General features: G+C 46.6%; 1 protein-coding gene across 2 annotated transcripts in view; it reads left to right on the plus strand.

The window, feature by feature from the left end:
* The window catches only part of LDLRAD3 (low density lipoprotein receptor class A domain containing 3), a 217,792-nt gene that overhangs the window by 36,632 nt on the left and 157,270 nt on the right, over window positions 1–23,890 (plus strand). The gene's annotated exons all lie outside the window — the stretch shown is intronic.

Genomic DNA, 23,890 nt, shown 5'->3' on the forward strand with positions numbered 1-23,890 from the left:
ACGGCCTCGCCTGAGAGGCCAAGGCGAGAGGAGTTGCTGGGAGAAAGGATGGGGAGTGGATGTACCCAAACCATCCTGGGCTGGTCTACGTGCCAGGCGTGTTCTCTGCTGGGGTTGTCGCTGAGGTCTTAGGCGTCCATTCAGGCCTGCTGCCCCTCCCACGTCCGCGAGAGGCCATTACACGGCCAGGGCTACTTATTCACCAAGTTTTGCTCAATATTGGACAGAACACTCTACCTCCTTAGTTAATGATTTACATAAATATTTGCTTCTTCCCAGCAGGACCGTTTCCCGTGTTAAAAAGGACTCTCCTGTGGATTTCAAGGTTTTCTTTTCTCCCTCCCATTGCAAATTTAGTGCTGGTGAAAGGGGCCCACCTCAGGGACAGAAAGCCTCCTGTTGAGCAGTGGTGGGAGGGGGAGCAGCCTGTCCTTCCTTCCACAGGGCTGGCCTGTGGGGGGGTCCCAGGGCCCCTTGTGTACCTAGGAGGGAAATCTGCCATTGGCTGGTTTGCGTGACAGTGGAGAGGCTCCGGTGAGTGTGGTTTCTGTGTGGGGTGGAGGCCTGTTTCTTGATCAAGAACTGCTGTCCTTTTTGGCCTGACTGAGAGGGTCAGGGGCAAGGAGCACGCTGAGGGCAATCGAAGCAACAGATACGAATAAAACTTAGTCACATGGTCACAGTTCATCATTTTCGGTTTGCAGTCACACTCAGACTTGCCCAACATCTCTGCGTACGGGCGAAGATGCTGCTGAGATGGGCCAGACCTGCCTCAAGACCTGGCTGCTCTATTTATGCACCGTGTACCCCTGGGAATGTAGTATCCCCCTTTCTGAGCTTCCGTTTCCTCCTCTGTCAAAGAAGGATGGTAATGTCCTCACCTAATGAGATGACAGCTGAAATAAGGCGATCCATGCATAGCACTTGGCATACACAACGGCCTGTTATACGTGCTTGAAAAACGATAGCTATTTTTATGATGAGGTGGCAACTTTTCGTAGCCCCGTTGGACAGGTCAGAAAGCTGAGGCTCCTGCAAGTGATGTAACTTGCTCAAGGTTCACAGCGACCACGTAATGGGGCCCTGCCCTGATTCAGGTCTGTCTGACTCTGGACCTCGTGCTTCTACCACTGGGTTCCCTTCACTTGTCATCTGACGAATGGCTGAAGAGGTTACGTTTAGAGAAGGCTCCCTGGCAGTGGGACCTGGACGTGTGCTGCCTTTTCAGGTTTGCAGGTCTTCTCAGAAGAGAGCTGACTCTCCCAGGTGACCTCAAGGATGTCCGCGGTAGGAGGGCAGTCGCAGTACGTAACAGTGGACCTGCTAAGTCTCCATCTATTCCCAGAAGTACTGACGCTGAGGAGGTGTTTCCCACTCCCCTTTGAACTGAAGCCCTCTGAGCTGATTTTTAGTGGTACAGATTCCTTTGTCATCAAGTTTCGTATGTGTGTGCCTTTTGTTCATTTTGCCTGTTAGAGATTACAGTGTGTGGTGGCCGATGAAGGCCTTTGCCCTCCCTCTTCTTTGATGCTTGCAAATGTTCCCAGAGACTAATAAGTATTGGATGCATCCAAGAAACAGAATAAACACACTTAATACTAGACTGATCCTCGGAGGCCTTCCTGCCAGTTTCCTTATCAGGCTTGTGTGCTCAACTATGTGCAGTCGCTTAGAGTTGGTGGGCTCAAACACCAAAACCAAAAACCAATTCTAGAATGAACGTTTGGAGAGGGTTATCCTGGATAAACTGGGAAAAACTCCTCGCCGGTTCCAGGGAGGTCAGAAGTGTGAGTCTGGGACCTGTGGTTTGTAAAGGCGGCAGATCTCTTAATTGGAGCCTTGGTCTCATGGTGCAAGGAATCCTTTGGATTTAGTGTAGTAATAGTAATAGCAATTTAAAGGAGGCTCATTACTGGAGCAGTTATTGCTTTTGTTCAAAATGGCCCATCGAAGTCAGGCCCTATTAAATACAGCAATTTAACTGATGCTTAGCGTCTTTAGGGAGATAAATTATCCTTGGGCCTGGTCACCTCCACTTTGAAATTTGATCAGTGGTATGAGCGCTGGGGGAGTAGTTCAGGCAGATGCGTTTGCTCACGGGGCCCGTATTTCAGTCATTCGTTCAGCGCACAGGGAATGAGGACCTATTCTGTACCTGACACTGGAGAGCCCTGGCTATATGGTGAAAATGGAGACAACACGGGCCCTGCTTCTAAGGAGCTCACAGCTTGTATTCAGTCGTGCAACACTGATTGAGCACCTACTGTGTGCAAAGCCCTTGGCTTGGCATTGCACGAGAGACAGACTAATGGCAGATGTGTGTGCCCGTGGGTGTGGCCTTTACAAACTTGTGCAGAGGACAGACTTGGAGTCAGTTAAGTGGGTGCAGCCTACGACTGAAGGCAGTAGAACTGCAGGAGAGGTGCAGGGAAATGCTGTGTGTGTGTGTGTGGGGGAGGAGTGAAGCTGTCCATCGGTTGGATTGAGGAAGGCTTTGTGGCAGAGGCGACATTAACGGATCCTTGAAGGATGTCCTCTCTGATGAATCAGCCAGATGACCTTTAAAGGACTGTAAAGCAGAGCTACTCCTCAGGCGCCTGGAGTGGAGCCAGGAGCTTCTCCAGAACTGAGGCTGCCCCTCTCCCGTCTCTCTGGACCCTGCGTGGTTTCTCCTCGGCGTCCTTGGCTTCTCTTCACGTGCCCACCGTGTCCCCACCCTACCCACTGCTTCTGCAGGGCTTCATGTCCATGCCCTCTCAGCCCCACGTCTCCTTCAGGCTCCCCTAGCACAGCTCGCGTGGCTCCCTGGCCAGCCTGTGCCCTAACTGTAAAGACCCAGGGGGAGGGAGGTGAGCCACCTGTTCACCTGTTCTGACCACACCATGCATGTCACCCCATCTTGGATCAGTGGCCCCCTGTGGTTCAGTCAGCAGTGGTCAGGGTCCAGCACAAGTGACAATGGTGACCTGCTTCCCAGGGGCCCTGGGCACAGAATACCTGGGAAGGGTTGGCCCTGTGTCCTCTGGACCCTGCGTTGCTTCTCCAGAGAATGTCGGCATGTGCCCACAGGGACGGACCGCTCCGAGGGTGTTCACTGCAGCTGTTTGTGGTAGTGCAGCATCAGAAATGGCCTCATGGTCCATCTGAGGGGACGGCACTGTCATGAAGCAGAGCGCTATGTGGCCACGAAAGTGACTCGACTAAGTCTTCACATACTGACATGGATAAACCTCTCGGGAAATTTAGAGTGGGAAAAAGGATCTATATGGTGTATGTCACTTGCGTTTATTTTAAAACCACACACAACAGGACTACATGCATGTATCTGTCAGTCTGTCTATCTACCATGTTTCCCCGAAAATAAGACCGGGTCTTATATTAAGGTTTGCTCCAAAAGATGCATTAAGGCTTATGTTCAGGGGATGTCATCCTGAAAAATCATGCTAGGGCTTATTTTCCAGTTAGGTCTTATTTTCTCGGGGAAACACGGTATCTATCTATATATCTGTATCTATATATCTCTATCTCTATCTCTATCTCTATATCTCTCTCTATCTCTATCTCTATCTCTATCTCTATATATCTATATCTATATCTATATCTATATCTATATCTATATCTATATCTATATCTATATCTATATCTATATCTATATCTATCTACCTGCCTACCTACTATTGAATTATACATGTGGTAAAAGTAGAAAGCATAGAAAGAAGACGTATGCCAGGATTGAAGTTATCTCTGGGGAAAGTGGAAAGAGATTGGGATGACGATGGGTGGGAGGGTGCTGTCCACCGCCCATCTCAGTAGTATTGTGTTCCTTAAAAAAGATATGAAACATGAAATGTTAACATTTGTGAATTTGGGGGTCTGGGTGCATGTAAGTCTATTATGTTAAAATCTATATGTACTTGAAATATTTTACGTTGTTAAAAGGTATGTGTAGAGAATTGAGAGAATGGGAGATTATGTAGGATGTCCGAAACTTAGTTTGTGGGGAGGAATATCCTGGATGATACAAGTAGAAAAGGATATGGAACCTGGGTCGTGCAGGGCATGGATCTTCTAGCCAGGGGGGTTTTGGATGCAGGAGCTGGGGAGACACGACGTAGAGATAGAGACGTGATCCGTCCTCAGCGTAAAAAGTGACGGAGTGGGGAAGAGCTTGGGCACCATGAGATTGGGTGGGAAGCTGCTGTCATGGTACGGGCTGAGTGGATGAGGGTCAGAGCTGGGAGGGCAGGGGGATGAATCAGAGCCTGAGGTGAAGCAGTAGCATCTGGTGAGGATGGGATGTGGACACTCACATTCTAGGGGAGCCCTTACCGAGCGAACGATGGTTGTTGAAGTGGTAGAACTGGTTTACCCAGACTTGAGGGCTGTGTGTTCTAGCTGTTCAGTGGTACCTTCTTAACCAGGAAGATGCCGGAAAAAGCAGATTTCAGTTGGAAAGACAGCTTGCAGAGAAAAATGACTCTGAGGAGAAGAGAAGGGGGTCATCTCCCAGTCGGACTCTACAGATGTAAGTCCATAATGTTCTGTGATTTAAGTGTCATGTAGACATGTTTGAAATGCAAAGTATCTATTACATTGTAAAGTCACACATTAAGATGTCACTTAGTACAGAAAGATTCTGTGGGGGATTTATTTAAACAACGAGCTCTGTTTATGCGTTACTAGGCAGTTTCTTTAGCAACAAATATCTTTGAGTTATTAGGGAAAACTGTCTCTCCAGAGATAAAGCTCAACCTATTTTGATTGACTCTGACAGTTTGGTTCTGGGATGATCTCCACTTTCATTAAAATTCTGAGAAATAACTATTGCTGTTCTTATTGTTATTTGTTGAAGATACAGTTGATCAGAAAGCAGAAAACAAAAATCAGTTATCCTTCCATTCAGAAAAAAAGTGGTGTATTATCCTTTCACATGTTATATATGTGTGTGTGTGTGGATAAGTTTTAAACTGAACTTTTTTCATTTTACACATGCTGAACATTTTTCTATTCACTAAAACATTTTTATTGTAATTTATCCTCAGTCTTCTTTACCCCAGCTCTGTCAGTCAGTATAGCTTATTAGCTTTACTTCTTGTAATCTATGAGAGCAAAAGCTTGTATGTTGTTTGTCTCCCAACTTAGGCTTTCTATTCTAATACTGATTTTTTTGAAACCACACAGTGTCCCTCTTGACTTGGCTACTCTTCCTGAGGAAGAGTGCTTCTTCTGCCGGGTCACCGGGTCTTGCACCCCGGTTTTAATGGCTGTATGAAATTCCATTCAGTAGATGTTCCATAACTTTTTGGACCACGCCCTACTTTGGGGCATGTGCGTTGTTTCCCAGTTTTTGTTTATTATAAGCATCACCGTGGACCACATGTTTCTAGCTATTATTTGTGCACATTGATTGTCATTTCTTTTGGTTAGAAAAATTCCCAGAAGTTCCACACCCATTCCTGCCCTCCGTGTTGAATGGGCAGGAGCAGAGACAGTTACCTGGCACGACTCCTACGGGGCGGGAGCCTGGTCGCTCACTGCTTGGGGCATGTTGTCACTTCTTCCTGTGTCGTCCTTATCATGCCATTAACAGCTGGAGTAGCTAGTACTGCATTATTCTCTTCCTGTTACTGCCTTGACTGGGGAGGCGTAGGAGATCACACCCGACGGCCACACTGATACCCCTAGTGAGTGAGCGCTGTCTCCTCTTGGTGCCTGTTTTTGTTTGTTTGTTTAGCTCTGGCTCTTTGTCTTAGCACCCACTCAGGGTCACATTGGGTCTTCCCATTCCAGTTATCAGGCCCCTCCCCGATGGGGGAGGTCCACCAGAATCTCACCTGGCTTCAGGACCATGAGCCTCACCTCACAGGAAGGGTCCCAGGAGGTCAGAAACGCTGCTCCAAATGAATGGCTTTCCAGTGACTTTTATCTTGGCTTGCTGAGGTGGGTCACGCCCCAGTGGTACACTTACCCCATCACTTCTCAGCTTTGTAGTAGAAAAGAATTAGAGAGGGACCACCTGAGTGACGAGGTGGTGTTTATGCAATAGGAGCTTGCAGTTGTCCTCCAGATTGATTAATGTAAGGACAGCCGTGTCCTGTACACCCATGTCAACTTTATTTAGTGGCTTTCTGGTCGAGAGTAACCTTGCATGTGTTATTAGGTTCCCATACACATTTTTATTAGATAAAACCATACACATTTCCAATTAAGACAAAGAATGTGCAATTTCCTGAAGTTGGGATTGAGGTCATAACCTTGAGTACTCAAGAATTCCAAGTTTAATTAATCCGCCAAATGATTATTACTGAGAGGAAATGCCCTATCAATACTAGATGTGATGAGACAGCGATCTGGCTGTGACAAGGCATTCTTGTGAGAGCCAGGCCTGGTCTTAACTTACCTGGCTGGTCCAGGCAGTTGCTCCTGTCAGACTGAACACGTCCCCTCTGGAAGCCAGCCACGTTCTCTTCTGTTACCCTTTTTCTGTGTTCGTGTAGACTACACTCAGTTTTATGGAAGTTGTGTGTTGCTTGCCTTCCATTATTACCTGTGTTTTCTCAGCCTTGCTTTCTTGCTAAAATGGAAATCCCTTCAGTCAGGAGGCCAGTGAGCTTTCCAAACTGAGTGGAGTCAGAGATTTGGTCTTAGAGTAAAAGAGTCCCGTCACATCCTGCTTCTTGGAAGGAACGGCATGTTTTCAGTGTCTTGAACCCTCTTCTCAAGAGACCCACTCCAGCAAGGGGGCAGCATCTTCGTTCGGCTTTGGTCACATCACCGCTGCCTTTGGCTGGAGAGCGTAGGACCCCTGATTATGGGCCTTTGATATCATAGCCATTGAGAAGGAGGTAATTCCAAGAAAGCAGGAGACATGGACGCTGAGTAACTTAACCTACCAGTGTCCATTACAGCTGTGGTTTGAGAACGGCCTCCTCACTCCCCTTCCCGAGGGAGAAGCCTTGAATTCAGGAGGAAAATGATGGGTTGGAACTTTGGCTCTGCTACTTGCTATCTGGATGATCCCGGCTTTCCCAGACTGGTTTCCTCATGGTGCAATTAAAAGGATGGGACATGTCCCAGAGTCGTTCCAAGAATGACATGGAACAGCCTTGAAAGCACTGAGCTGTGTTCCCCGGGACACAGGAGGCTGAATCAGTGTGGGGTGCTGTTTCCTTCCCCAGGGCCCTGACGAGCAGCTGGGGCTGGCTGCCCCTCAGCTGCTGCTCAGCTCCTGGGGGTGAAGAGCCTGAGTTGGAGAGTCACACACACCTCGTTCCACTATTGTCTGTGTGACCTTGGGCAAGGTATTTAACTATCCGAGCCTCGGTTTCCTCCTCTGTAAAGTTGGCACTGGTTCCTTCCTCCCTCGTGCGGCTGTAGCGAAGGATCATAGAAAGATGCAGGTTTGGGGACCTTCGCTCAGTGACCGGCCTGTGGACAGGGCTCTGGTACATGGGGTGAAATCTGACGGGCTTGAGTCTGTGGACCTCACTTCTGGCTGCATCCGACCTGGCGCCCCTTCTTCTTGCAGGGGGAGCAACACTTGTAGCTCTGGAGGGAGGAAGGTGTTGCTGTGACACCCACCTGCCCAGAGTTTGCAGCCCTGCCTGTCCCATAGTCGTGTCTCCATTTGGGTCAGTGCAACCTCAGACGCCACACAGGGAGCCTCAGCGACTCTCTCTCAATCCGTGGGGAGAAAGGTAACAATTCTCAGCCCGAGACCTTTGGAGAAGTTCCACCTCCCCATCAGGCATTATTTATTTATGCTTTAATCTTCGTCGATGGCTCTGAGTGGCTTGCAGCTCCCCCGAAAGCTCCGAGTAAGTGGAAGTAGTGCACGCTCCCGGAGTAATTAATGTACTTTCTCCGAGCCAGGGAACATGTAAATTTGCAGGAATGTGTGTCAGGACCCACCCTGCTAAATTTATACCCTGTAATTTGCAACGTTTGCTGGCACTGAATCGGCAGATTGGTGAGTCTAGCCTACCTGCTTTGCAATTATATCTGCTGGCTGGTGTTGCAGGATTGAGTAACTGGGAGACAGATCTCAATCATTTAAGTAAATGAGAGCTGGCTCCTGGGACCCATCTGAGATCCTGAAGAGGAGGCTGGTTAATGATGTTTCCTTTGTACAAACTTGAGAGGCTCTGACAAGGGCGGGGAAGAGACGAAGCCAAGACACAAGTCTGGGCTTTCCTGGGCCTGGTTGGACCACGGGCCTTGGGAAGGCAGGCATCTCGGCAGCGGCTCCCCTCTGACAGGCCTCTGGAGAAGGAAAACACAGAACTAATATAACAGAAATGGTTTTATGGTCTGTTTTATGAGCTGTATCAGCCCTAATAATCGGCTCTGGGGAGATTCTTGTTCGTTTTTAAAACTGGAAGTCACTTCGCAGCCTCTGCAGACCAGTGATTTTTGTAAAATCCTCATAAATTTTCTGTTTGGGGAAACCTGCAGAAGAATCTTGTGGGCTGACGAGCAGCCTTCTTGTTCAGTGGGGCGGTGGGAGAAAGGTGGGTTTTCCCATGGTTGTGTTTCTGTGGCCAGATGAAAGAATCCAGCAGCAGATAAAACGAAGTATAGCAGATTCAGCCCTGGTGTAAATCCCAGATCTTTGATTACTCCCTGCTACCTGGGGCAGACTGTGTGTTTTTTTTTTTTTTTTTGTTTGTTTTTTTAACCTCCCTGAGCCGCCTCTTCTCGTTTGTGAAATGGAGCTAATGAGTCCTTTGATTAAAGCTGTTATAAATATTAGATGTTTGTAAAGGCATCTGGCATATGGAGAACAATCAATACGTGGCCATTATCATCAGTGCCATTTACATTTGGGGAGGGAGGGGGCATATTATTTATCAGTTGTAAAGAAGTTTGGCTACACAAACCAGGCAGAACTGGTAAACAAATTGGGGCGAATCCTCTGTCCTTCCAAAAAGCCAGTTGTGTGTGTACTCTGAGGCCTGAAATGCCCATTGCTTGGATTGGATGCACTTGGTACTGTTGAGGGGAGTGGGCTTGTCGCCAAAGAAAAACTAACTCATTCCAGCGCCAGGGCTCGTTGAAGAGGGCCGGTTTCTTGTTTGGCCTTGGGTCCTCCTCAAGGATTGAAAAATATAAGGAGGAATTTTTAATCTGGAGAGAGAGAGAGAGAGAGAGAGAGAGAGAGAGAGAGAGAGAGAGAGAGAGAGAGAGAGAGAGAGAGAGAGAATTCTTTCCCTCCGGAGTTGGTTGTCGTCTGGGACCAGAACTTTAAATGCTCCTATTGCAAGATTGGGTTTGTAAATACATGGACAATTTGTGGCTTTCCCAGTTGTGCGAAGTGAGAGCAAATGAATATTCTGTATATGTGTATGCGTGTGTGTGTGTGTGTGTGTGTGTGTCTCTTCTTCCTAAGTGTGTATGGGCTGGTACACTGCAACAGGGAAAGGCTGGATAGTAATAGGCGTGTTCAGGAGAATTGAGGTCTTTATTTTGTCTTCCTAAGAAATGAATCCGTTCTTATTCATTGTGTTTCTGCAGGGAACTGTGCTGTGCGAGTAAGAAGTACTGCTTTGTTTTCCTCGTAGGCTTTCCAGTGTGGACTTCTATTTCCACTGAGGCCTTATTTTTATAAACATGTTTTTACAGCAGAATGAACAACTGTGGAGATTGTAGCAATCTCTTACAACTTTGGTTATGAATATAGTTTGTGCCGTGTTTTTGTTTCTTTTGATCGACCATTCTCTCCCCTTCCTTTTTCTCCACATGGGGCTCACTAGGCCACATACCTCCCTCCACTGTATTTTTTTCTGCCTTCTCCAATTCTTGAGAGCAAGGCCTAAGTACACACCATCGCTTCATCCTGCTTCCTGGTATCCAGTGAGATGGATTTTGTACTGTTCTCATGTCCATCTTTTCCCCAACTCCTCTCTGTGGCTCCTTCTACCTTTTTCTTCCCAAATTTCCCTGAAGAGTTCATTTCCTTATCTTGGCATCACTTCCTAGGAAACTCCCTTTTTGGCTCTGAGACTGACCTTTTTGTTTCATGAAATCAAATGCTTCTCCAACTACAGTTTAGGTCCACGGATTTGGGAGCCGGCGTCCTTGGCAAGGCTTTTGATGAATTGCATTTGCAGGATTTGGTTGGCTGTCCTGGTCACCTGGCTGACAACAAGGCTAAGAAAAAAAGTATAGAAGAGTGTCCTGCATTATTTTTCACTTACGTACCTAAAAAATTAGTTTCTGTTAGAATAGAGATGGGTTTTCCCGTTGCCAAAGGTTTTCTGTTAAAAGGCGTGAAGTAGAATTGGGAGGATAAAATGAAACTCCTTAGGAAAGAATGGATCTCCCGCCCCTGTTATAATTCTTTCTGTGCCCCCTCACAAGTGGGTTTGGTGTCGCTGAAATGCATATGCCAGTGCCATTCACTCTGTTATTGATTTGCTTACAGAAAGTAGCAGACATTTAATCCATGCAGAAAATGCAATGATTCACCACCTCAGCTCCTGCAAGAGCGCCTTTATTATTATTGCAGAAAGGAGCACATCGAAAGGCAGGTCTAGGGAAAAAAACACAGTTTTCAAAAAGGTGATTTTATTTGCCTTACGTAGGAGTGGTTTTCCAGAAAGCTGTAACCAGTTATCAGGAATTTTCCAGCTCTGTGCCTACATACCCACTTACTACTTATTATCTGATTCCGTGCCTTGCTTTCTTTTTTTTTCATCTCTCTGGTTGTCTTCTGGGTTTTGAAGCTTGGAGGGAAACCGGCCAGAATTGTTTACAGAGTGCTCAGGACCCCACAGTGTCACCAGCATTGGACTCTGAAGATGGAATCTACTCAAATGTTTTTGTGTCTTGGCTTAGCCACATGCTCAAATTTGAAGCCCAGGGTGGCTTCCTGGGTTGTTACCTTTTGGGATTGCCTGCCCCTTGCTCAAATGGTGCAGGCTGAAAAAATACAGCATTAGCCTGAGTGAAACATGGAAGTAGGTCAGCGGGTCTACTGCCAAAAAGACCATCTGCTGTTTTCCAAAGCCAGAGATTGATGGCTTTGGATGTCTCCTCCTTCAGGAAATACTCAAAAAGAGACTCAATATATTTACTTAAAGTTTGACCAGCCTTTCATAATGTTGCTTGTGAGAAGGAGGGAATATATGTTGGAGTTGGTAAAGTAGGGCTCCACTGCTTGATTCCCAAATAGGTGAATAGGTGCCTAAACTTTTTCAACAGCTTCCAAATCACATTCTCTTACTGTTTTCCCACCCCAGTGTCTTTCTGCATAGGGCTGCCAGGTTAACCTACCTGAAGCATTACTCACCTCGTGTCACTCCCTTGCTCAAAACCGATGCTGTTGGTTTTCCTCTGTGTACAAAGTAAAGTCCAGACTCCACAGTCTGGCTGTTAAAAGCTTTTCTCAGACTTCTGTCCCTTGTTCTTCTTCATGACCCTTTGCTTTCATGTCCTCGCTTAGCTTACCATTTCCTTTGGAATGCAGGCCTACATTTCACCCACCCTGCAAGACCAGCTTGGTTGAAAACCATTCCACGGCGGCTTTCCTGGAGTAACTGTCTCCATCGTCAGTGATTCCTGCATCCCAGTTTCTACGCCTTTCTTGCGCTCTTTATAACTTGAACTTGCATAATGACAGCTACTTAGGGGCACACTCCTCTCTTCTAGTCAACTGTAGGCTTTGAATGTGCTCAACCCTTACATTTCCCCACAGGCTGAGTATACCAGGTGCTCAGTAAGGCCTTTTTGTGTGGATGAATGAATCAGTTTGTGGAATGAATGCTTACCGCAAGACAGCACACAGTAGGCAATGGGCAGATTCTAAATATCAGTATCATAAGTATCTTGTTCTGTGGCAATGGCAAAATGTCATTGTCAAGGAGAACATTGGCTCAAGTGTTTGAGTGTTTGAGTATAATTAAGTGAGGATTTGTGTATCAGAAGTTCCGGTATTCCAATAGCACTCAAATTATGACTGTGAAAGGATGGAGAAGTTGCCAGATGGGAGGGGGTTTGGATGGGGGAGAAAGGTGAAGGGATTAGAAGTACAAATTGGTAGTTACAAAGCAGTCATGGGGCTGTCAAGTACAGCGTAGAGAATAGAGTCAGCAGGATTATAACAACTGTGGTGACAGATTGGCACTGGATTTATTGGAATGATCACTTCATAAGTTAGATAAATGTCAAATCACCATGTTGTACCCCTGAAACTAATAGAATATTGTATGTCTACTTTAATTGAAAAGTTTTGTTTAAATTGAAAAAAAAAAGGTGGAGAAAGAACCATAGTGATTGTAGTTTATGGATTCTTCTTAATAAGGGTCACCGTTTTAGCTGTTTTGGGAACACGGTGGTCGTAGAGAAGACAGAGTGCTTTGGGGAGCCAGGCAGACCTTGATTTGCATCCTAGTTCTCATTGACTGCTTTGTCATCTTGACCTCAGTTTCTTCATCTGTAATATGGGGATAAAGCTACTCACTAGGGATGCAGTGTGGATGAAATAGCAAAGTACCAGTGCAGGCCCTCAGGCATGGTGGGTCCTCCACAAAGGTAGGCATCACTTCTACATTTGAGTGGTGTCCTGCCCCTGTCATTGTTACGCATAGTCTCCATAACTGTCTAAAGTTGCTTTTTTGTTGCTGTTGTCCTGGATGGTGGTTTCTTATTATTGATTTTCATTAGTATATTTAATGATTGTCTTCCCTCTAAAGTCTAAGGTGAGGAATTCTTTCTTCCGTATTCACTAGAGGTTAGGAATTCTGAGTACCGTTTAAAGACTAAACCTCTGGGAATTTTGAAACAGGAGAAAAACTGTGGGTGGAAAAGGTGGAAAGGAAAAAAAAACAAAAACCCTGGTGCTCGGGGGACAGAAAGTGGATATTCATGCCATGTTTAAATTCTTGTTTCTCCATTATAGTTCTGAAGTCACTTGTTAATTTTGAAATATAAAAAGGTCTGCTATGTATATGTTGGCTTGCCCATAGATGACTTTATTTGGCATATTTAGAAATAGCAATGCTGTTCTTATTTATTTGTATAGACATTCTGAGTAATGTTTTGTTTTCTAAATGTTTCTGAGCTTCCTTCTTTCTTGTTCGTTAAGAAGTCCTGAGGAATAGTGCATGATTCACAGGGGAGTTTGGTAAAAATAAACATTTTTCCTGAAATTATGTGCTTCTTAGCAGCTCCTCTTAGCAGCTTGCTTGTAAGTAGGGGCTACGAAGGACTGATGTCTGTTTCTGTGGAAAATCTATGTTCTCCTCCTGAGTTTGTAACCCCCACGGGAGTGTGTCTGAGGCCCTTCCTTCTGTTGAGGAGTTGGGGCAGCCACAGTGGTTGTCACTTGAGGTCTTCCTGCCTCCCCCTGATCAGTATGTTGAGACCTCCCTGTCAGGAGGCGTCCATGGCTCCCTTCCCCATGTTTGAGGGTGTCTGCTGGGACCTGCAAGGCACTGGAAGAGAGCTGATGCAAGGGGGGCGTTTGCTGGCACACCACTTTTTCCCCCCTTAATAAAGACGCTGTTTTGTTTTGTTTTCAAGTCTTCAGTTGTTTTTTACTTTCTCGGGCTTTCCTGGTATGATCTTTGGATCTGTGACCTGCTGCTGAACTGTGGGTGTGTGATTCTTGGGCCTGGTGAGTGTGGCCTGCGGTCTTCCTTTCACACCTCACGGCCTCCCTGCTTTCTGGAGTCTGAGCTTTGTGCAGGCCTTTCCATGTTTACACCGCGTTTGGGATGTTTTCTGGGGTGGGGGAGGTGTCAGGAAATTGAGTTGCTTTGGGCTGAAGTTTGAACAGAAGCTGTTTTGTGGGGAGACAAGAAGCTGCTTTGGGGGAGAGACAGAGAGACAGACAGGGACAGACAGATGGTGCTTGGCAGGAATGTAATGCATCTGTGTAGGGAACACAAATGGATGGCGTTACCAACCTGGCCTTAATGAAAATGCTGTGACAGCGTCATGTGGAACGATGGTCCCTGTTGCACGAATCAAAGTCGCTGGAAGCGTGCGATCTACAGCAGTGAGCAGGTCCTCCCGGGGGCAGCACGACTGCTCGTAAAATCAGACCCCCCCATCCAGGCTGGGGGGTTTTCCTCGCCTGCTCCTTGCTCTGCGGAGGGGGCAGCCTCCTTGCTGGTGAGCTAAGAGCAACCTTCCTTTCCCAGAGCTGAGGCTCCATCCCTGAGCCTCTGGGCAGTGGTGGTGTTGCCCTGGCAGTGCCTTCCTGAAATAGTGATTGTAGCACCGCAGAGCCAATCAGACTTCTCGCTTGGTCTCGGACAGAGATCTGTGCTCAGTTGCCTAATTTGTGAGTTCATCAAATGGAAGTCATGCTGGATTGCTTTTCTCTGTGTATAATTTTTGATAAACTTTGTATTTTTCTTTTGTCAAAGACAACAAAAACCACCCCACCTTTTTTTAACAAATGAAGAGGGGACTCCCACACTAATCGCATGGCAAAGTTCAGGGAAGACCCCTAATATCCCTGATAGCCAAGAATAACCCCAGAGGGGTTTGGGGAGTAAGGTGGAAGGGAACAAAAGATGGCATTGACTTCTAGAAGTAGAGTTCCACCCCCGATTCAGACCCATTTTGGAATGAGAGCTGGAGCAGCCATGCAGAATTTTCCAAATGCTTCCCGGAGGCCTGTTCTTCAGCAGGGTTCAGTGGATGGGACCGCAGAGCCCTGTGCCAGGCCTGAGAACTTTGCATGCTTGGGGCTTATCAGGGTGTGGCTGATGCCATTTTGGGCACAGGGGAAAAGGGGTGGGACTACTTTGATATTAGGGAAAAATGAGTAAATCAATTAAAAATAAATGCCCGCCGTTCCTTCCTCCTCACACTGCCAGCCTCCCACCTGTCACCAGGTTGTGGCAGTGTGGACTGTTGGACGTGGCGTGACTTAGCCCAGTGAGTTTGCTGGTGGCTCAGGCTGCAGAAGGAAGAAAGGAGAGAGTCAGCCTGGAATGGATAGAGAAGATGCCTACGAGCCAGCTACATGTACAAAACTTTTCTTCAATTATTTGAGTCAACTTTTTATAGAAATTTAATATATACACTGAAAAGTGCACAGATGTTACGTGGGGAGCTCCATGCATTTTCATGACATAAACACATCTGGGGAACCAGTGCTCAGATCAAGAACCAGAGCATGACCCACGCCCCAGAGCCTTCATTATGCCCCCGTCTGATCCCCCCCCCCATCCTGACCCCCACCATCATAGATGACTTTTGCCTGGTGTGGAACTGGCAAGAATAAGAATGCCTGGCTCCTGTTGCTCAACATTAAAAACATCTCATTTCCACCCGTTTTCCAGGAGGTGGGTTGTGGGATGACCCTCCACCCACTTAGGTTGCGAGGACAGCTCTGAAACCTTGGCAACCAGACGCCCCACCAGCCTTGGACTCCAGGCTCGGGCACTCTCTCCCGGCGCCCTTGAATGAGCTCTTTTGTCTTCCAGCAGAAAGTGTGGCCTGATGCCACCTGGAAGATCCAGTAGCTTGGAAGCAGGAGTCCCGCAAGCTGTAATTGTGGGCTTACAGCGAGCGCAAGCAAGCCTTGGAGAAACATGCCGCATTCCTTACAGAGGACAAATTAAATTCATATCCCTTAATCAGAGTCAGGGCCCCCAGCTCTCCCACCCAGGCCACAGGGGTGGGGGCCTCTTGTGGGGCAGGAGGGAGGGGACACATGTGGTCTGGGAAAGGGGACTCACAGCCTCTTCTGTAGAATATATTTGTGTTCTAAAGGGGAATAAAAGGGACTGTAGCCCTTAGGCAACTTCCCAGAATAATTATGAAACCACAGGTTTTCTCAAATGGTTCCCTATTCATATTTTTTTTCAAAAAAATTTTAATTTTTAGTTTGGGCCAACATTTGGGACTGTTAGTTTCATAACTATGTAAAAGTACTCTTACCCAAACTTGTTTCTCTTAAGTTTTAAGGAATGCTTTGTCTGTTTTGTAAATTAGTGAATAGGATGACCTTTCCCTATTGGCTTTTTCCCCCCTTACATTTAAAGGAGTGTGTGTGTGTGTGTGTGTGTGTGTGTGTGTGTGTGTGTGTGTTTTGATAAGGAGCAGTGCTGTGCAATCCCTCTTCCAAATCATCTTGGTTACTCTTGTATGTTCTCCAGGCACATTTACTATGGTGCTATTTTAAGAAATTTACTTTGAAGCAGACACCAATAGAACATACAGTCATATATTTAAAGGGCTTCTCAATTCCTCCGCTCAGAGTGTGTGTTCTAGGACACTGCAGATGTAAATGTACTCACTGGTGCCTACATATTATCCCCTACATCTCTAGCGAGAAACAGAAATGGATTATGCCATCCATCCTGTTCTGCAGCCTCCTCCCCGCCTCTGGCCCCATTGTAGGTGTTCTTCCATGTGCATTCTGTGCATTCTGGCTCCTGGGTTCCAGAGGTTAGTACGGATATGTAATATCACGTTTACCCATCTCCCTCTTGATAGATATTTAAGTTCTTTTGAGCTTTTACAAATAATGATGCAAAGGGGAAAAAAGCCTTCTACGTGTTTCTCTATGCATTTATATATTCCTAAGGATAGATTCCTAGAAATGGAATTGGGGAGTCCAAAGGTAAGCCTGTAATAAACAGCGCTGGGTACTGCCAAAGGGCCCCAGACGGTGCACTAAGTCATATTCTCACCAATAGTAGGAGAGCGCCAGTTTCTCACATCTATGCCAGCTCACGATATTATCCATCTTTTTAACTTTTGCTGATCCGATTACTTTAAAAAATGGCATTTCCACTTGCATTTGTTTAACTACCAGTGAGGTTGTGCATCTTTTCATTTGTTTATTAGCCGTCTTTATTTTTTGTGACATGCTTGTTGATTTCCTTTATCCATTTTTCTCTTGGTGGGTTTGTAATTTTCTTATGGATTTTTAAGGAGTTCTTTGCAATTAGGGATACAGAGGATTGTTTTAAAAGATACATTTAGGGAAAAAAAAATCATCTTGATTGGCATTCTTGGCTGGAAAGCTCCGTAAAAGATCAAGTGGTTCCATCTTTTTTAATTTATTTATTTTTTATTTTTGGCATGGTTCAAGGCTTTGGTTTTCCATTTTGTTTTTATTTAATTAGGTGGGATTTTTCTCCTGGCTGGAGAGTCCCAGCTGTCTGTAAATGAATTATCATTTATGCAGCACAGGGTATGTTGTGATGTGAAGTGGAAAGTGAGTGGTGCCAGGCAGGGGTTGGCTCCTGCCGGAGCTGATTGTCGCCGACGTTCAGTGAGAAGCTGGATCCTTTGTCTTGTTTCTCTTAAACACCGTGGTCTCTCATGTCTTCAGCGTAAAGGTACCCAATCAACAAAAGAGACAGGGAGAGTCTCTTGAGCTGTGTTGGCAGTTCTGGTTCGTTATGTTTCTTTATCCTGCTGGCATTTCCTAGATCGGTGTTGCTCCCTAAATTCTCTTGGCAGGTTCCTGTGGAGCCAGTGTTCTTCTTGTCACGTCCAGAGCCTCTGGAGCGTTGCCACCTTCCATATTGGTAAACACACCATTAGGGCTGTTTGTCCAGAGGATGCCAGGCTGCCAGGAGTGGGGGTAGCTGGGGGCCCGGCTCCCAGTGCCCCATGGCCATTGATGACAGACGCAGACCCTTGACCGAAGCCCTTTTAGGCCCCTTCATTTGGCCAGACCACCCTCGCTGCTTCCAGTAACACAGGGCTGGCTTCTCTGGATGACAGTCCCAGCCCAAAATGCCACTGTCTTTGGTGCAGCTGTCACTACTCCCTGGATACAGAAAGAAACAAACAAAGGCCAAGTGTAGGGTGCTGATGGTTTGGGATTCATGGCGGGGAGAGACGAAATCAACCTCTCTGTGGATGGAGGCCTGAAGGCTTGATTGGGACTGCCTCCAGCCCAAGGCAGAGCAGAAATAGAGGGCTGACTTTTGTGGGTGTTTTCAGCGGCCAGATGCACCCGGGCCAGGTTCCTCTTCCTTATAACCTTTGTCCAACTTGGTTTCTTAGGCGCTGGCTCTGAGAACATGGGTCATTACAGAATGTTGGATTTGTTTCCCAGGCAGCTTTGTCAGATATTGGTGACAGCCCATGGCATACACAGAGTCCTTGTGACCAAGAGTTCTAGAGGCAAGCTCTTACCTGCTGAGGTTATGGTCTAAAGTATTGGGCTACATTTGAATTTTGTATTTTGAGCCATGAAGAATTATTGGTTTAAGCTCAAGCTAATCCAGAGGTGAAGGTTCTATCCATCCATCCATCCATCCATCCATCATCCATCCCTCCCTCCCTCCCTCCCTCCCTCCCTCCCTCCATCCCTCCATCCCTTCATCCCTTCATCCCTCCATTCTTCCCTCTATTCCTACATCCATTTCTCCATCCCTTCTTCCATCAATCCATCCCTCCTTCCATCTATACCTCCATCCCCCATCCCTCTCTCCATTCCTCCATCCCTCTTTCCCTCCATCCCTCCCTCTATCCATCCCTCCATTCCTCCATCCATCCCTCCATCCTTTCTTCTCTCAATCCTTCCATCTCTCCATTCCTCCATCCATCCCTCCATCCATCTCTCCATTCCTCCATCTATCTTCCATCCCTCCTTCCCTCTATCCCTCCCTCCATCTTCCATCCCTCCATCCATTCCTCCATCCATCTCTTCATGAAGTTGAAGGGGAGAGAGCTGAGTTGGAGGTTGAACCTAATGGCTTATCCAGGGAAGATGTATCCATCTCTCAGGCAGGCAGGAAGCAGAACTCTGAAGGCTGTTAAGGGGTGGGTGGAGGCAGAGGAGCCTCCAAGGTGACCGAGGAAGAGTAGTCAGAGAGCCAGCTGTGTGGGGGAGGCCAAGGGAATGGACTTTTGGAAGGAGGGGGTGATCCAGTTGGTCCAGTGCAGCAGAATTGTGTGTAATGTAAAGATTGTAAAGTAACCTTTGGATCAAGCAATTGGGAGGCTTGAGAGGCCACTGGTCCCTTTGAGAGGACAGATTCAGAAAAGAAAAGGGGGGCGGGAACGAGCTGGAAGTCAGGGGATTGAAGATGGCACAGATTGTAGGGTTTGATCCTATTAACAGGTTAATCACGTCCATGACTTTCTTTCCAGTGTCTTAGAGCTGAGCTGCCCCTGCTAGCAGAGCACTGTAGTAACCTGAGTTGACGTCACAGTGGGGCAAATTCGATTTATTGAAAAATCGTTTCTTAATGAGCAGCTCCCCTTCTCCTGAACTCTATCTCACCTGGTTGGGTTCTGTTGTGTCCAGTCAAAGTGGATCCTTTTACACTTGAGATAACCCTTCCTCTAATTATGAATCATGGAAGGATATTATAATGGTATGTCTTGTGTAATGACATGTTACGTGTCTGCATTACACCTAGTCTTTATATCATAGTAAGTCTTTAATAGTGAATAATAATACCCTTAACAAATGAATTCTGGCTAATCTTATGGCTCCTGTTAGGATATATATATTTTTTTCCTTGAAAGGTTTTTGTGATTTGAGTGATACACCATGCGAGTTCTAATGTTTTCAGATCTGTGACTACACAGCTCCCATACCAAGATGGACAAAACAGCCCTTCCTTGACCCAGGGAGGTTGTCCAGGTTGCGTTGGGTCCATCTCCATTTTATAGATGAGGAAACTGAGGCATAGAGGGGTTAAGCTGTTCCCTGAACTTGGAAGGAGTGAAAATCAAATCCAGAGTCTGTGGGCCGCAGGCCTGGCCTGGGTGAGACAAGCTCTATAAGCCCTCTTTAATTTTTAATTTGCTTTGTTTTCTGCACTATCAGAAGCTGCCTCTGCAATCTGGAAAACCTGAACAGGTTAGTCTGCACGGTTCCAGCCCTTTGATTTACCTAATCCGACAAGTCTCTTGCAGACGTAAATTGCTCCCTCAGAAAGCTGTTCTCATTCAGACATGCATACAGAAGCGGGGACTCCAGCAGTAAATGCTGCTCGACGCTGACACTTGCTAGATGTACAAACGTCATTTGCTCAAGAAGTCAGCTAATTTCTCATGATGGAGGGCCTGTCGGCAGGCTTAGCACAGAGGGAGGGTGTCTGCGTGAGCAGATTGTAGATGCAGGATGGACCAGTTTAATGGATTAAAGCTACTTAAGGAAATTTAAAAAGACGCACCGGATAATATGTATTCCCCCCTCGCTTAGCGGTACCAGGCCGGCGTTTTTGATTTCCCTGGCAGTTCCTCTCCTAATGGGAAGTGATAAACCAAACAATCGTTCATCTGCTGAGACATGATGGAAGGTTGTGGGTAATGGAAGTGAACTTGAATTCGTAGGGAATGGGAGGCAGGTCAGATTTCTGGCCCTTTGGAGGTGATTTTCTCCTATGGCAGGGAGTGTGGGACCAGCCGTGCCCCAGTGGGTGGCAGGGGAGGTCAGAGTTCTGAGGTGCAGAGGCGAGAACTGAGTGTCATCCAGGAGCAGGCAGGAAACCTGGCTCTTCTGGCCAGCTCCAGCCCTGCCTTTTGCCAGGCTGGTTCATCTCTGGGTCTTAGTCTCTCTGTATTTAAGAAGGAGGAACTATCTTTACTCCCTGCCTTGCAGGGATGTTTCAGTTCTTTAGAGGAGGAGGTAGCTCTGGGTTAATCGGAGGTATTACGTTTCAGTGCTGGAAAACGTGTGTAGGACGGGCAGATGGTTAAGTGTTTGCCTGCCATGAGGACTGGTTGTATGTGCACACAAACAAGACTAGCATGTCATCTAGTACTGTCTTATTTTACACATGGGGAAACTGAGGCCCAGGGAGGTGGAGCGACTCCCCCAGATCCCAGTGGGGCGTCCCATGTGCCTTCCTCTTTTGACCTGCTTCATAACCACCTTGTTAGGAAGGGCGGGTTCATGTTTATAGTCCTCAGGAATGATCCAAGGAGGCTAGTTACTTCTTGGGAATAGCCAAACTCAGACTAGCGTGTGTTAGAAGACACACAGCCACACTCTGAGGGCTGCACACTGCGCTCCTTAACTGTGTCCTTAAAACCTGGTGTCTATCCCCAAAGTGTCCTTTCTTGGACTTAAGTGATCGTGGGTCTCCGCCAGCCAGCTCCAATTCCAGCAGGCTTCCCACCTGCCCAGGCTGCACCCTTTCTGGGGAGGCAGGGGATCAAAGGGGATCCCGTCTCGTCTGAGTAGCCCTGACAGTAGCAGCTCTATGAAGAAAGTCAGGAAGAATGTGTGGAGGGAAGGAAGGGGTAACATAGTAGTATGAGTACTATTTATTGAACCTCAAGTATATGTTACCTACTCTATTTACTTTATTCTTCTAGCTATGATAGATAGATAGATAGATAGATAGATAGATAGATAGATAGATTATATTCCTCTATACCTCAGCAACGCTGCCTGGGGAGGTGGGGTTACCCCAGCTCAGAGAGGGTAACTCACTTGTCTGAAGTCACACAGCTGTCTATAGTGATGAGAGAATGGGCATTTGGCAGTTGTGACTGGGAGTGCCAAATCACGGCGTTGGCTGCCTCAGCCAAGGGGACCTTTGCTCAGCCTCCTGCAGCCCCAGGTTGAGGGGCAAGGAGACAGATGGTGTGGACTATTCTGAGAAAGCCAGCTTCACTGTGATTCTTCCCACCCTGACGTCTCAAGGAATGACTATTTAAAAAATATCTGACCTTCTGGCTAGGCCTGCCTGGCCATTTTTAGTTTTGGAATGTCACGGCTTAATAAGTTGGGTGGGTCAGTCTGTCCTGTGGGATGTGTTTATTCTGTTTTTGCTCCTCCATCCGCGACTACCCTGCAACTGTTGCTGCATTTCAGAAAGTAAAGAAAGTTCAGGATGGACCGATGTCCCCGATGGATGTCTTTGTCTTTGCTGTTTTTTTCCCCCTGTGTGAACACTTGTCCCCTTTTTATTCCTCATTCTTTTATCGTTGATGGGGTTTTTGAAGCTAGAATATTGGTCGTAAATGGTTCCATATGTCTTTCATAGATTTTCCTCAAATGTTAGCATAGTTTTTGTTCTTTATATTAAATTTTATTAATGAAAATTTTTTTAATGGATGGGGGGAAAAGTACCAAGTACAAAGAAAGGCTGCGTGCCTTCCACCCAGCTCTGTTGACTTTTGGGTATTTTGTCTTGTTTGCTTCAGATTGTTTTAAAGAAAGAGGTCTTCTAGTTGAAGTTCATTGTGTTTCATGGGACCCCCATTCGCCTGACGGGGTCACGCTCCTGAATTTGACATTTTTCTGTACATTTTCAAAACAATGTTTACATCTGTATGGATCCATGGAAGTTGTGATTTTTCAAGCTTGTTTTAAGTGATACTCTGCGAGTTGTTTTTTTTTTTTCACTAAGCATTAGGTTTCTCAGATTTTTTCCTTGATTCGTGCCACCCCAGTTCAGTAAATTGCAGCTCTGAGTAGTATTCCGTTGTGTGCATGTTCCCCGATTTTTCATCCATTCTCGTTTTGATGAACACTTAGTGTGTCTTGCAGTTTTGTATTAGCAGCAATGCTGCCGCGAAGTTTCTCAGGCTCCCGGCTTGTGCACCAGGAGAGGATGGGCTGGGTCAGAGGGTAGAGGCGTCTCCAGCTTCGCTGGGAATTGCCAAATTGCTCTTCTGAGCTACTCCACCACAGGCAGCGTGTGAATTCCTGTAACTCCACATCATCTGCCACTTGAGATTGTCACACTTCAAAATTTTGCAAGTCTGATGGGTGTGAAAGAGAATTTCCTTGTTTCGTTAATCATTCTTTGATTACAATTGAGCTTGAGCATATATTAAGTGGCTGTTTGAGTTTGCTCATCAGGGAAAGTACCTGTTTAGATGCTCTGTCCAGTTTTCCAGTGGGTTGCCTGATTTTTCTTACTGTCTTGTAAGACAATCCTAGATAAAGATCTTTCTGGGTTATTATATATGGCACATGCCGTCTTCTAGTTAGTGGCTTGTCTTTTTGAACTTTGTTTATAGTGTCTTTTTTTAACCAAGAGTTTTACATTTTAATGTGGTTGTATTCGTCAGCCTTTATAGCCTGGGCTATTTTGAGTCCTACTCCAGAAATCCTTCCTTACCCTGAGCACAGGAGGATATGCCTTGGGGCCCGAATGAAGCTCATGTAGCTTTTGTGCCCACATTCCTTGATTTGCTTCGGTATTTTCCGTACTTGCCCTGCCTGGGTGTCTCTGGGTGGAGCAGAATAGGGGCTGCAGAACGGTTCACAGTGACCGAAGGAGTTGTTGCAGCCGTCCCTGGGCAGATGGGGTCTGGGCTGAACTTGGGGTCGGAGCAAAATCCCTCTTGACCTGGTGGCTGCTTCTGAGAGGTGCTGAGGTGCAGGGTGATTGGCCCTCTCTTAGGCCTGACTTATCTGCAAGCCTGATAACACTGGTCGTAAAGTTGTCCTCTTCAGTTTAGCTTCACTGGCTGATTTGCACTCCCTGCTGCCGCTGCTGATTGAAGCTGAAAAGACAGAACAGATGGGGGACAGCTTCTCACCCGGGCACGTGGGTGTGTGTGAAAAGAGCGCTCATAGAAGTTCATCCAGAAGTTCTTCTCTTCTGTTCCTTTCCTCCCAGGAGCTAAGCGGTGTTCTGCAGACCCCACCTCACTTGCCTGTTGTAGTCCGCATGGAAGTGTAAATGGATTCAAGTAAAATTCAGATAAATTCTAAGAACTTGAGACTATCGGAACCGGAAGGAGTCATCAGGTTCTGTTCCCCAACTCATTCAGTCAGCAAGCATCTACTAAGCCTGTGCTGTGTGCTGGGTACTTGCTCGTTGATGAGGACATAGCAGGAACAGGACAGCCAAGTCCCAGCCCTCCTGGTGGGGGAGCAGCCACTAAACCACCGGGATCATTTCAGAGTGTGGTGGGTGTAATGGGATAGAGAGGACATGCCTTTGGATCGGCACCTTTGTCATTTTGTTATTTTAGGGAGACCTACCATCTA

The sequence above is a fragment of the Rhinolophus sinicus genome, chromosome 14 (assembly GCF_057876585.1).
Source record: "Rhinolophus sinicus isolate RSI-liver-muscle chromosome 14, RSI-T2T, whole genome shotgun sequence".
NCBI classification, from domain to species: domain Eukaryota; kingdom Metazoa; phylum Chordata; class Mammalia; order Chiroptera; family Rhinolophidae; genus Rhinolophus; species Rhinolophus sinicus.